Genomic DNA, 13906 nt, shown 5'->3' on the forward strand with positions numbered 1-13906 from the left:
GCATTCATCAGACAGAAATGAGTTTCATGCAGTTCACACGCTCTGACCCACACAAGGTTAATTGTTACAACAGAGGGAAGAGTGGGGAAGTTGGTAGCCTGTAAATGTTATATTGAGCAAGGCTTGATGCAGTGTTTAATAGAGGAGGTGGACCACCGAAAGAAAAAAAGGCCACCTCTGCTAACACAAATAAATATACTAATACACTTTTTGAAATAAACTATCTCACACAGCAAATGCCAAATATGTCCTGTCTATTGTTTAGGCTGTCATCTACTAACTAAATTGATAACAAGATGAGATGCGTCAGGATATGGGTAGTTTACCACCTCTGATGAACAATTTCCTGGAGGAAACTAGTGGTGGGGAGAAAAAAAACGATTCTGAATCAATACAGAAATGTCAAAAATCGCTTTTCTAAATGTTAATTGAGTCTCGATGAGTCTACGTCCACTTCTTTTACAGTCTATAGTTCCCCCCCATTCGACACACTGCAGCTGCTGAATGACTGACTGCCCCTACTAAAATTTCACATGATCATTAATATCAATGCGCAACTAATGATTTTTACTCGCACAGTGTGCGAGAACGCTTACACTTGGCTAGCTTCCTCATCTCATACGGTAAAATTGAGTGGAACAGAGGAAAAGATTAGCAGTAAGTTTCAGTAAAAGTACAGTTTAGGTCACAGTTTGTCCATTAATTAAAGTATTTCTATTGTACTTATACCAACTGCTGGAAAAGTGAAGGTAGTTAGCGCAGTCTGGAAACTGAGCAGGAAAGCTAACAGTACATTTTTTGGCTGCTAGCTCAGGTTTGTTTTTTGCGTATTCATCCACATACTGTGCACAAAAGAACGAACCAAGCACCATTTCTCACAGTCCTTGGTGCTCAAAACAAGATCACAATAATCAACTTACAAGACAAGACACAAAGCACCACAACCAAGTAACTACACTAGATGAGAAAAAAGAGCAGCTCTATTAAGGCGAGACAAGGCAGGCAAAAATAATTTTTTATCAAGCACTGGTCAATATTGAGCTTTTTTGCTACTTTGCTTACTTACATGTCTTCTTTCCAGACTAGTGGTGGGGGAAAGTCAGAAATATATAGGGCTGAAACAATTAATCTATTACATCGATAAATAAAATGCATTGACACATTCTTTGCATCAATGCTTCATTGAATCCATTTAACTATACAGCACAGTGTTTTAGCAGGGACATTTATTACTGTCCCACATCGCACTTACGCTGTGAACACGATGTGATTATAATGGAGCTGTTTGCAAAGTGGAGGAACAGAGAGAAAACTGCAGAGGTGTGGACTCTCGCCCCTCCCTAAAAGGTGTGTTCAGTGTTGCTTTACCTGATCGGTGCTTGTAAAACGTCATAGCGATTTATAGTTTTCTCACCGCTGTTTCTGTCACTGCATCTCCCGACAAAACACCATGGTTTTATTTCAGCGTTCTGTAACGTAACTTCGTCAACTCGAATAGTTCACCTGCTCTGCTCCCCTCCTTGTACACACACACACACACACACACACACACAGCCCCCTCAGTGACCCATCCGTCACCCGAAGCTGTGAACTTGGGGGAAACTGTGCTGCTGTCGTCCTCTTGTACACTAGATGCTGCTTAGAGTTAATAATTTTGGATTATTGTTTCTTATTTCATGGGCTATTTGGGATTTTTGAGTAATGCATATATAGTAGCCAAGTTTTTAAAAAGAAAGTATTACATTTCAATAATTAATGTTTCCTAAGGCAATGAGTAATCCTGTTAAATAATTGTGATCTCAATATTGACCAAAATAATTAGCAGCCCTACATGAACATTTCATTTAATTCATGAAATTTATTGTGTGAAACTACACCTCTGCCTTCTTTCTGTACAGGCTAATGCTTCATTCAATACATTGTTTTATTTTTAACTTGAAAAAACTTTTGAAATGGTTTTAAATTTGGTGAAGAGCGCATTATGACTTGTTTAGGACTAGAAACTCAAAGTTTAAGACTTGAGACTTGACTCAGACTTGTAAAACGATGACTTGGTCCCACCTCTGGAAAATAGCGAGGGACAAAGAAGAAAGTGTCCAAAGTATGGGATTATTTCAAGCTAAAGAAAACAACAACTCTGTAACGTTAGCGTCTGTCCACCGTAAAACAAAACTTATGCCTGGAAACACCGGAGCATCTGAAGAGGAGGCGCGTAACGTTGTTGATCTGTGGATGATGAAGACTTGTCTAGGTAAGCTAGTTAGCGAGCTAGCTTCACGTTAAAACCGTGTTACTTCACGTTATGAGCTGTAACGTTTTCTATACAGTTTCCCTTGATCAATTTAAATTGACTGATTGTTATGTTGATTGTTGATGTGCCCCGACTTTACAATCATAAACGATGCATTGCTCATGGCGACGTTCCCAGCTGGAGAACGTGTTGCTGCCGAGTGCACAAAATTAGACAACACCGGACAATTTCATACTTTCTAAAGAAGAGAAAACAGTTCTCCTGTATGCGTGAGACGGCGGGTAATCGGCCCCAAACTCCCTTTAAAAAAATCACGTTGTTTTGTGAGTTGTTGAGTTAGGGGAAAATGTATAAACGTTGTGAAATGATGTCTACTACAAAATCGTTATTGAACCCTCTGTAAATTCGGCAAACGTAATGCATGACGTTTTTTCTTTCTATGTATATGGTGTCAGTTTGTCCCAGTGTTTTGCAGTACTGGCGTGTAAACTGCTCCATCACTAAACAGCAGATCAGTTGCTCAGATCAGGACTTGATTTCAGTGGAACTTTCTTTTGCTGCAGCAGAAACGTTCATTAAAAGATTTATTTTTGAAAGCAGTATTTATTTTATTGTCGTGACAGTTAATTAGCACATGCCTAAAACAATCTCAAGTTTAATTTAAAAGCTGATAGCTAAATAAGACGCATTGTGTAATTTTGCGATTCATAATCCCAATAGTCGATTATTCGTTTCAATAATCGATAGATTAATCGACTATCAAAATAGTCATTAGTGTCCAATCTCCAAAGATAGCCTGCTGTCGTAGCATGTGCTGTCGTTTATAAAGATGTTAAACTGAGAAAAGCAGCAAATCCTCACGATGGAAGAGGAGGAACTAGTGAATGCTTCCACTTGAAAATTGACTGAAACAATGAATAATAATAATAATAATAATAATAGAATAATAGTTTAAGCTCTAAACATATGACTACGACTCAAAGAGTAACTCACTCTAGCACAAGCCTATCAACATTCACTGCCTATGATAACGATGGCGTCACCATACAGCCCATTTTGCACTTAGATTTATTGCAACGCAGTCACCCACAATACATCACAAGATCTGTGGAAAAAGTCAAATCAAAGATGAATTCATTGCAAAATAAATGTATTAACTGCAATACAAAAAGCGGTCAGTTTTAAACAACTGACATCAAACAAATAGATAGAGGGTGCATATAGACTAAGCCTTTCGAACACACATAAAACAGCATGTGCGCATATGCTGCCATAAAGTGGCAGAGAGGTTGACCTGGCAGATCAGCTTGTGAGTTTAAATGTATGCACCAAAGAAAGTTGCAATCTGTATTAGTGCCAGGGTATCGATAATGTATTGCAAGAGACCATAATGCAATGCAATACTGTATTAATTATTTGTCCCACCTCAATTCAAGCACTAATATTTACTTTTGAATTGAGCTTTATGTTAAGTTGTATTTAAAAAAAGCTTTAACAGCTCTTTTGTCGTCAGTCACATATCATAGGCCTTAAATGCTGTACAACACCAATGCAAACCCAGTCTAATATATTCTGGCACAAATCATTGTCCTTTATCAGTGGAAAATGCTAAAACATTATATGACAAGTCTCTAATCCTCGACAGCATTGCAGTGATTGCATGAGAGATGTTTTGAATAGCATATTGCATGCTTTGTAATTATCAGTGTGCTGCATATATTTCACTTGGCATGCCCTGCTACCACAGTCCATGGCTTCTTGCTCCTGCATATTCCTTGTGCACTGGAGTTGTTAAGAGTTGAACATCTGCCTATCAACTCAAGTGTTCCTGATGAATGCAGCAAGGATGCAAGATAAGAGAAGTGAAGTACAGACTACCAAGCCTGCGCAGATCCTTGTTTTGAGACAGCGCAGCAGAAATCCTTGAACTCACTGTAGTCGACCAGTTAACAAAGGCTCCGGCCTTTACAGCCGCTTGCATCACATTCTGGCTTTTAAAGTGTACGCCGATGTGTTTGAAAGTCAGAAACAGTATGAGGGGAAGGTCTCAGAGAGAGAGAGAGAGAGAGAGAGAGAGAGAGAGAGAGAGAGAGAGAGAGAGAGAGAGAGAGAGAGAGAGAGAGAGAGAGAGAGAGAGAGAGAGAGAGAGAGAGAGAGAGAGAGAGAGAGAGAGAGAGAGAGAGAGAGAGAGAGAGAGACCTTATGCAGCTGAACTGGAAGTAATGGGGGTATACGTGTGAAAGTGCAGCAATATGGAAAAGACAACATCAGAAACGGAAACATATAAACAAAAGAGAAAATTGTTTATGTGTGCACCAAGTGTATAAACCTGCGTCTATGTGTGGAGTTCCATTTAAAAGTGGAAAGCCTGTCCATCCTGGCCTGCTTCCACAGGTAATTAGTAGGCAGAATAACACACATACTGACGATCCAATCACAAGGCGGACTTGACAGCAAGAAGACAGCCGATCAGTGAGGACTGCCAGGAGCTGACACATTACACGGCAGCGATCACACACACACACACACACAAAGAAAGAAAACAAAGACGCCAAGTTAAACTTTACAGAAGAAAGAAAGCGATGAGGATCAAGTATGTGGGTGAAAAACTGTCAAAAAGGGAGGGAAAGAATGAGACAGACCGAGGGATAGATGGAAAGAGAGAAAGGGGGCCCTATCATTCAGTTTCACACCCTACACGATGAACAGGGCCTCTGTACTCCTTTTCTGTTCAAACACACCTCACGGCTGTCTGCTCCCTGCAACAACAATGCGCATGAACACACACACACACACACACACACACACACACACACAGCTGCCTGCCTGACAGTGGGCATAATAACCCTATTGAGAGGCATCGATAGGGGGCTGAAAGAGAAAGTGAAGAGAATGAGATTGAGAAAAAGATTGACAACACACACACACACACACACACACACACACACACAAAGCCTCTCCGACCACCACCACCACACATAAATATACACACAAACAAACTGCAGGCTGGTTATCTTGCCAACTGGGCAGCCTGGGATGAATCTACTCTGCTGTCCTTAATTCATCATTCATCTGTCCAATCTGGTCAGACTCACACTCACACACAAATATGCTCATGCCCCACACACACACACACACACACACCCCCACACTAGTTTGGTCAAGGGCAGTCCAGTGGTATTGTTTCACAGGGGAAGCAGGGTGGCGATAACGGATCTCTGTGCTCTTTATCTGATTGCTCACACACACACACACAGAAACACACATGAGTCACACAAGCATGTACCCACTTGCACACTTTCACCATCCTTTCTCGTCAGCTGTTGAGCGTGACCTCGACTACACACAGACTAACAGGTTGGTGCTGCAAGGCAAGAAAGTCCCAACACCAACACACACACATACATAAATTTATAGTCTGGCCAGCATAATTACATCCAATCTGTAGAGACCCAAACCGCTGCTCCTGAGGGTAAGTGATCTACTCCTCAAAGTGGATGGTTGTTCCATCTCTCCATCCCAAGAAGTCCGCAACTTTGGTGTCATATTGGACTCCACCCTTTCCTTCCAGTCAGATGTCAAACTCACTACCAAATCTGCTTTCTACCACCTCAAAAACATCTCCAGACTTCGACCATCACTCTCAGACTCTGTGGCAGAGTCTCTCATCCATGCTTCATCACCTCCCGCCTGGACTACTGTAATGGTGTCCTGTATGGGGTACATAGCAAGGTCCTGGACAGGCTACAATATGTCCAGAACTCGGCTGCCAGGGTTCTCACACACACTAGGTCATGGCAGCACATCACCCCAATCCTCACTCAGCTTCACTGGCTCCCGGTCAAATTCCGCATCACCTACAAAATTCTACTCCTCACCTATAAATCTCTCCATGCCACTGCCCCCCGTACCTACTGGACCTTCTCCACCCCTACTCCTCCTCACGGAACCTGCGGTTCACCGACAAGGGCCTGCTCTCTGTCCCCCACACCAGACTGCAGACTTTTGGGGACAGAGCCTTCAGCATCGCAGCCCCCACCCTCTGGAACTCCATCCCCACAGAGATCCGAAATGCTCCTTCCTAAAAATCCACCTCTTCACAAAGGCATTCAACCCTGAATGACTTTTTGTTGCTCTGTCTCTACAATTATGTGTAAAGCGTCCTTGGGTCTCGTGAAAGGCACTATATAAATATAAGTTATTATTATTATTATGTAGTGCACTTTGGGGCTAGCTGAGATATCGCAGGGTATTTTGGGGTGTCTGACATGCTCACAGATTCACAAGGTGACAGCTTACATTACTGAATTGCTATTTCTGTCCTTGTACATGTGCACTGTGTGTGCAGTACGGTTAAATGCGTATGAGCCTACTTTATTTTCCCCTCTGACAGAGGTGATGGAAGCCTCCTCAACAGAAGAGGGGCCATCTTGAAACTGAGGCACTTTCATAAAACCACAGCGAAACAAACACAAGCACACTAGAACAGCCTGCAGTGCTTGGCCCAAAACTCGGCCACTAAATGTCCAAGTCACTTTTTCCATACTCAGCAACTCCTGATGTTGTATAGAAATGCTACAAGAGGGAGGGAGAGTAAAGAGGGAAAGAGTAATGAAGTGAAAAGAGAGGAGAGGGGCAGAATATAAACCAACTTAACAGCCCAAGAGCCCTAAGCAATTAGCAATGACATCATGTATACACACACACACACACACACACACACACACAGCTGACCGGGCCCAGGTCTGGATGAAGAGCAGGCCAGCAGGGGCAAGGAGGCTGGAAGGATAGAGAGGGGAGGGAGGCAAGGCAGGCAGGCAGGAGGAGAGAGGATGACAGTGCACCATTTCAACTCTGGTGGCAGTCTGTGTTTCACAGTCTTTCATTCTTGTAGATTGCACTAATAACTTCATCAAACCAATGCCGCAGCGTCAACCTTATAAAATCTCCACAACCACGGCCTAAAACAGGATTTCAGATTCAAAACATGCCAATCATTCCACGTTTTCCTCGTTGCGCCTTCCGACAAGGCCGCTTCGTAACACGCCTGCTGAATGTGCACACAAGGAAGCACATGCATCCATGCAAATGTGATGCAAAACAAAACGCACAGGAGCCGGTGTCACCAGGAGGGACAGGCAGGGAGACATGGAGAGAGAGAAACCCCGGAGGTGAAATCCAAAAACAGCAGACCGGTCCCTTTGGTACTTCATGTTATTGTAAACAACTCAAGTGTTCCTTCTCCCTCCACAGACACATAATATTCTGGGCTGGTTCACACCTGGTTAAACTTAACTACACAACAACGAAGCCAGTCTTTATGGAACTAAAATCAGCACTCACCTGAAGTAAACGGGTTTGAAAGGAAAAGTCTACAATCATTACTTTCCTTTCTATCACAATCATTGGCATATCTGAACTCTGTTGTTGCCTTCCTTCCTCGAAGAAAATAAAACAAGAAGGTTTTTCACATGATTCTCAGGATTTCTTAAATCACACAACATAAACAAGCTATTAAGTGGCTCCATGATCTTATAAAACAAACAGGCGTATTATCTTTAGGGGCTGGCAGAAACGACCAGAGCAAGGCTGGAAACGATTAGCTAGCCAAGTCCAGCCAGCCCCGTGCACCAATACAAGCCTGAGCCTCAACCCCCAGGGGCCAGCATTGCTTACAGCTCCAGACTATTCCACGTAATGTGCACAAGTCAAGAGAATACCCTCCTTTATGCTTGTTTGTTTCACAATGAACCTCTTTATTACTTAAATTGTAGCACAGCGCAGAGACCTCCACGGGACAAGACACAGGACAGGGCCATGAGTCAGGAGCTGGAGTGTCTCTGAACGGGAACCAAAGGCTAGGATAAAGTGCCAGGCTTATAGTGCAATTAGTCAACCGATTGATCAAGTGACAGAAAATTTGGATAATAGATTAACTGTTTATGAATTGATAAAAATAGACAGACAGTTCTAGCTTCTCACATTCAAAGGGTGTTTGATGCTTTTCACTAGATATAACTGAACATTTAAGTATTTTTGGGTTTTGGTCAGGCAAAACATCCAATTTAACTAGTTTCTGTCTTGAGATACTCACTATTATTAATGGAAAACATAAATAAATAAATAATAGAAAAAATAGTAGTTGCAGCCCAACAGGCTTCACCAATGTATTCAGATTGGTGGGTCTAACTTAAATACAATATTTAACTTGGTGAGCACAAATAGCTGAAGTAAACTTCAACTCACTGGTGGAGAAAGAGTGGAAGGTTAATCTGAGTTTTGAGAAATGTAGACATCATGTCATGAATTGACATCTCAAAAGCATTGTAAGACGCATAGATCTACTTAACCAACAGTTAAGAGGCTAACGTTAAATGAACGCTTTCCTTTATGTCTAATGGTTGGTCTGATGAATGGCCGACTGGTGGGCAGTTTACCACTTACCTGCCGCACAAGTTTAAGAGTCGTGAGGTTTATGAAATGTTACTTTACAGGTCTGTTTTATCCACATTGAAGCGTTTTCCACCATTAAATCCCAGACACAGCAGTCGAGCTGTAACGTTAGTAGGTAACGTAACGTTAGCTAACCAAAGCGGTTGCGACAACGTTCCAGTAACGCTTGTTTTCATAAACGGACACCACGAGAGGAGCCGTTCAACGGCCACCAAGAGCAGAACTAAATATCTGACAATAAACTCAAAGGGGACACACGCTGGGTCCCGTAAATATGCCGCCGCAGCTTCACAGTCTCCTCTCCCCCACCTTCCCGACTTGTTTGCAACACAGCGGGGCCCTCGGATGCCAAAGCAATGCGTCGCTCAATAGAATATGGAAAGTTACTCACGTCTCCGCTCAATTCAAGGCTGAGGAAGACTGCGACAGCCGCGGCTCCTCGCATTCAAGCGATTATTCTCGGCTTGCCACACCACATCACTCACCTCTTCTCTGGCGTGTTCTCGTCCTCCTCGCTGCGCTCCTGTCTTATTTTTCTCCTCCCCTCCGCTTTCTCTCGGCTTGTCCCTTTCCCCCCTCCCTCCGCTGCCGCTGTTCTCCGACAGGGGGAACCGGGGGACGCTGCTCCGGAAGCAAACGCTCCTCTGTCATTTTTTGTTAACACTCCCATTACTGCCTTATGGCCTTATTCCATTACCATACAGTCAGTCTACCTACTGTATCCTACAGTGGTGCTACAGATAACTGCCTTAAATTCGGTGGTAGACTAATGTTACAGCTAACAAAAAAAGGTAATTTTTTTTAAAAATGCCCCCCTTCCCCCCTCCTGATAAATTGACAATTATTAAACATAGTCAAGACGAAGATAAAGATAGAAAATGTTATTGTTCCTTATGCAGGCCAGATAGGTAGGATAGGTAGGAACAGGATACAGATATATAGGAAAGCTTATAAATCGTAGATATGTTAGAATGGCAATACCCTAGACCTGTGGGTATAATACAGTATTATGTGCACAATCAGTAGTGCTGTTTCCTGATATTCCAGATCAAAGTGACAGAAGATATAGGTATATTTGAAATATATATAGTTATATATATATCAAATATACCTATATATATATACAGTGAGGAAAATAAGTATTTGAACACCCTGCTATTTTGTAAGTTCTCCCACTTAGAAATCATGGAGGGGTCTGAAATTGTCATCGTAGGTGCATGTCCACTGTTAGAGACATAATCTAAAAAAAACAAACAGAAATCACAATGTATGATTTTTTTAACTATTTATTTGTATGATACAGCTGCAAATAAGTATTTGAACACCTGTCTATCAGCTAGAATTCTGACTCTCAAATACCTGTTAATCTGCCTTCAAAATGTCCACCTCCACTCCATTTATTATCCTAAATTAGATGCACCTGTTTGAGGTCGTTAGCTGCATAAAGACACCTGTCCACCCCATACAATCAGTAAGAATCCAACTACTAACATGGCCGAGACCAAAGAGCTGTCCAAAGACACTAGAGACAAAATTGTACACCTCCACAAGGCTGGAAAGGGCTACGGGGAAATTGCCAAGCAGCTTGGTGAAAAAAGGTCCACTGTTGGAGCAATCATTAGAAAATGGAAGAAGCTAAACATGACTGTCAATTTCCCTCGGACTGGGGCTCCATGCAAGATCTCACCTCGTGGGGTCTCAATGATCCTAAGAAAGGTGAGAAATCAGCCCAGAACGAGCTGGTCAATGAGCTGAAAAGAGCTGGGACCACCGTTTCCAAGGTTACTATTGGTAATACACTAAGACGTCATGGTTTGAAATCACACATGGCACGGAAGGTTCCCCTGCTAAAACCAGCACATGTCAAGGCCCGTCTTCAGTTTGCCAATGACCATTTGGATGATCCAGAGGAGTCATGGGAGAAAGTCATGTGGTCAGATGAGACCAAAATAGAAGTTTTTGGTCATAATTCCACTAACTGTGTTTGGAGGAAGAAGAATGATGAGTACCATCCCAAGAACACCATCCCTACTGTGAAGCATGGGGGTGGTAGCATCATGCTTTGGGGGTGTGTTTCTGCACATGGGACAGGGCGACTGCACTGTATTAAGGAGAGGATGACCGGGGCCATGTATTGCGAGATTTTGGGGAACAACCTCCTTCCCTCAGTTAGAGCATTGAAGATGGGTCGAGGCTGGGTCTCCCAACATGACAATGACCCGAAGCACACAGCCAGGATAACCAAGGAGTGGCTCTGTAAGAAGCATATCAAGGTTCTGGCATGGCCAGCCAGTCTCCAGACCTAAACCCAATAGAGAATCTTTGGAGGGAGCTCAAACTCCGTGTTTCTCAGCGACAGCCCAGAAACCTGACTGATCTAGAGAAGATCTGTGTGGAGGAGTGGGCCAAAATCCCTCCTGCAGTGTGTGCAAACCTGGTGAAAAACTACAGGAAACGTTTGACCTCTGTAATTGCAAACAAAGGCTACTGTACAAAATATTAACATTGATTTTCTCAGGTGTTCAAATACTTATTTGCAGCTGTATCATACAAATAAATAGTTAAAAAATCATACATTGTGATTTCTGTTTTTTTTGTGTTTGTTTTTTTTTTTTTTAGATTATGTCTCTCACAGTGGACATGCACCTACGATGACAATTTCAGACCCCTCCATGATTTCTAAGTGGGGGAACTTGCAAAATAGCAGGGTGTTCAAATACTTATTTTCCTGTGTGTGTGTGTGTGTGTGTGTATATATATATATATATATATATATATATATATATATATATAATATATATATATATATATATATATATATAAATAATATAATATAATATAATATATATATATATATACACACACACTAGTTTTATTTATGAATAATAAATAGAATCAAGCATAATTTGAAAATAATATAAACATTATGTGCACAAATTACTATAAATATGAAATAAACACAAAATAACATAATAGCTAAAGGCTGGGCTGATGGTGACAGGTTTTATAGTAGCAGCCAGACTTATTTTGAGTGACTAGAAGAGCCCACATGGACCAGAGATTACAGAATGGGCTAAATTTATGGCAGAGATAGCTGCTAGTGCAGAACACCCCCAGCAAAAATAGCCAAGCATGGCTATATTTTGACTACAGCACAGATACAAACTCTTAGAGAGGATGCAGGGAATTAGTGAATAGAATAGTGATATTATGTGTGTGTGTGTATACATAGGTATGTTTATATAAGTAAATGTGTGTATTTAATGAATATAGGGGTTCCTTTACTGCTGCCTTTAATGTTGTTTTTCTCTATGTTTTGGTTTTTATTTCGTTTTCAAATGTGAGTCCTAGGCCTAATGCAGAAATGCAGTACGCCTATATATGCTATTACAACGTGTAGTAATTACTTAGTAATAAGTTACTTATTAGCTGTCATAAGACAATGTATAAGAGGAATACTGTTGCTGTATTTTGTAGTTTTGGTTTTAATGAAATGTGGTTCACAATAACTAAATTACTTCAAAAGTCAGGAACAATCAAAAGTAGTCAGGTGGCAGAAGGCTCGTTTATAAAAACATCAAACTTTCAACATGATAATATCATTACTACCCGCTCAAAACCCTAAAGTGCTGCCATGAAATAACAAAATATCAGCCTACAGATAAATATTAGTAGTTTGTAATTATTGTTATGACCCAATTTTTGACCTAATAATAATAATAATAATAATAATAATAATAATAATGTTAGGAGCATACTGAGTTACTGCCTTGGTGTATTGGTAATACATTTATGGGTAGTAAAGCAACATCCACATTTGATTTCTCTAGTATTCCTCTAGGCCACTACAAACTGAACAACAAAAACACACCACATGTTTCACACACATAACAGCATTTGGTTAAGTTCAGTATTGCAGGTATTGAAATTGCTACTGACAAGAAACAACTAAAAGAGCATTTAGTCTGAAATGAGCATATCTATTGTTTGGAGAAATTTACTGATTAGATTCACTGTGTAAGCACAGCAATAACTAAAAAGGGAGAGGAAAACAACTCGCCTAAAGGAGTTTCTTTATCTCTCTTATTAAGGGGGAAAAAGTGCATTTGTCCTGAAAACCAAGTTACATCAAATATCATCAGGCCACAGTCAGCACGCTTTAATGGTGAATAGCATTTCATTATTGCCCATTCTGGGAGTGCATGAGATTAGTAATTGAATTATCTTCAAGGAACCTTCAAGTCTCTGCAAGATAATTTTTGTAGCATACAGAAATTAATGGGAAGCAAATGGTGCCTGAAAGGTAGTTCAGCAATTAAACACACCTTTGCTTTGAAATATAATTAGCAGAATTGTACACATGATTTGTAATTAATGGTCTAAAAGTGCAAAACAAAAAGAAAGTAGTTACTGTTTAAAGTAAAATTTAAGATTTTTTAAAATAGTCCAGTTTGGACAGCAGGCAAAGAGGTCTGAGAAGACACAAGTAGCCACCATATGCATAAAAACACATCACAGATTTTTTAGTATTTTTTATTTCTATTTATTTAAGCTTTATTTAACCAGACGATCTCATTGACATTTAAAATCTGTTTTTCAAGAGAAACCTGGCCAAAACTGCAGCATATTGACAGAGCACAGCTACAGATACGGACACGGACACGAATCACACACAACAATCACACAACATCGAAAGGACATTCAAGAAAGACTCTTAGGGTACTAACAGTTTATCAGAGAATTTGGTACAGATGTTTGTGGTCCTGATGAATCCTGGTGTCTTTGGTGACGTCCTGACCTTTCCTCTAGTCAAAATTTAAATACCTCTAAAACTAATTGGTCGTGTTCCACATCTGATGCAAATACAGTTGCCCACTGATTATGACAAAGAGATTACAGTGGTCCAGTGTCATCAACATCCTGTTCATTCCAAAAATGAATTTCCCAATAATGTTTTATTTAAATGTCTAAAATTAATATGGCAACATAAACATTTAAAAAAATATCACAAATATGTGAGTGCAGTTTAGTATGCAGACTCAAACAAGACAGGGTATTGTAATAAAATGATGACATCTAGTGGTTACACATATTTAATTTCACTTTATGGTCATGCTGTACTGTACTCTAGGCCAGAAGATGGCATTCACATCTTTGCCCATATAAATGGGTTCACTTTGAGCCAATTTTAGTTCATATTGC

At 40.7% G+C, this 13906-nt stretch overlaps 1 protein-coding gene across 8 annotated transcripts in view; it reads right to left on the reverse strand.

Moving 5' to 3' along the window:
• apbb2b (amyloid beta (A4) precursor protein-binding, family B, member 2b) overlaps nucleotides 1-9335 on the reverse strand; it is a 54532-nt gene extending 45197 nt beyond the window's left edge. For 3 of the 8 annotated variants that reach the window (XM_038713452.1, XM_038713445.1, XM_038713448.1), the window contains exon 1: nucleotides 9190-9335. The gene's annotated coding sequence lies outside the window, so the exon portion shown is untranslated. Of the gene's footprint in view, nucleotides 1-8695; nucleotides 8717-9095 lie in introns of those variants that run through there. The other 5 variants (XM_038713451.1, XM_038713450.1, XM_038713449.1 and 2 more) reach the window with 3 other exon arrangements.
• Nucleotides 9336-13906: the final 4571 nt, after the last annotated feature.

Source organism: Micropterus salmoides, unplaced genomic scaffold (genome assembly GCF_014851395.1).
Source record: "Micropterus salmoides isolate LMB-PRFRI ecotype aquatic unplaced genomic scaffold, ASM1485139v1 Ms_hic_scaffold_12, whole genome shotgun sequence".
Taxonomy (NCBI): domain Eukaryota; kingdom Metazoa; phylum Chordata; class Actinopteri; order Centrarchiformes; family Centrarchidae; genus Micropterus; species Micropterus salmoides.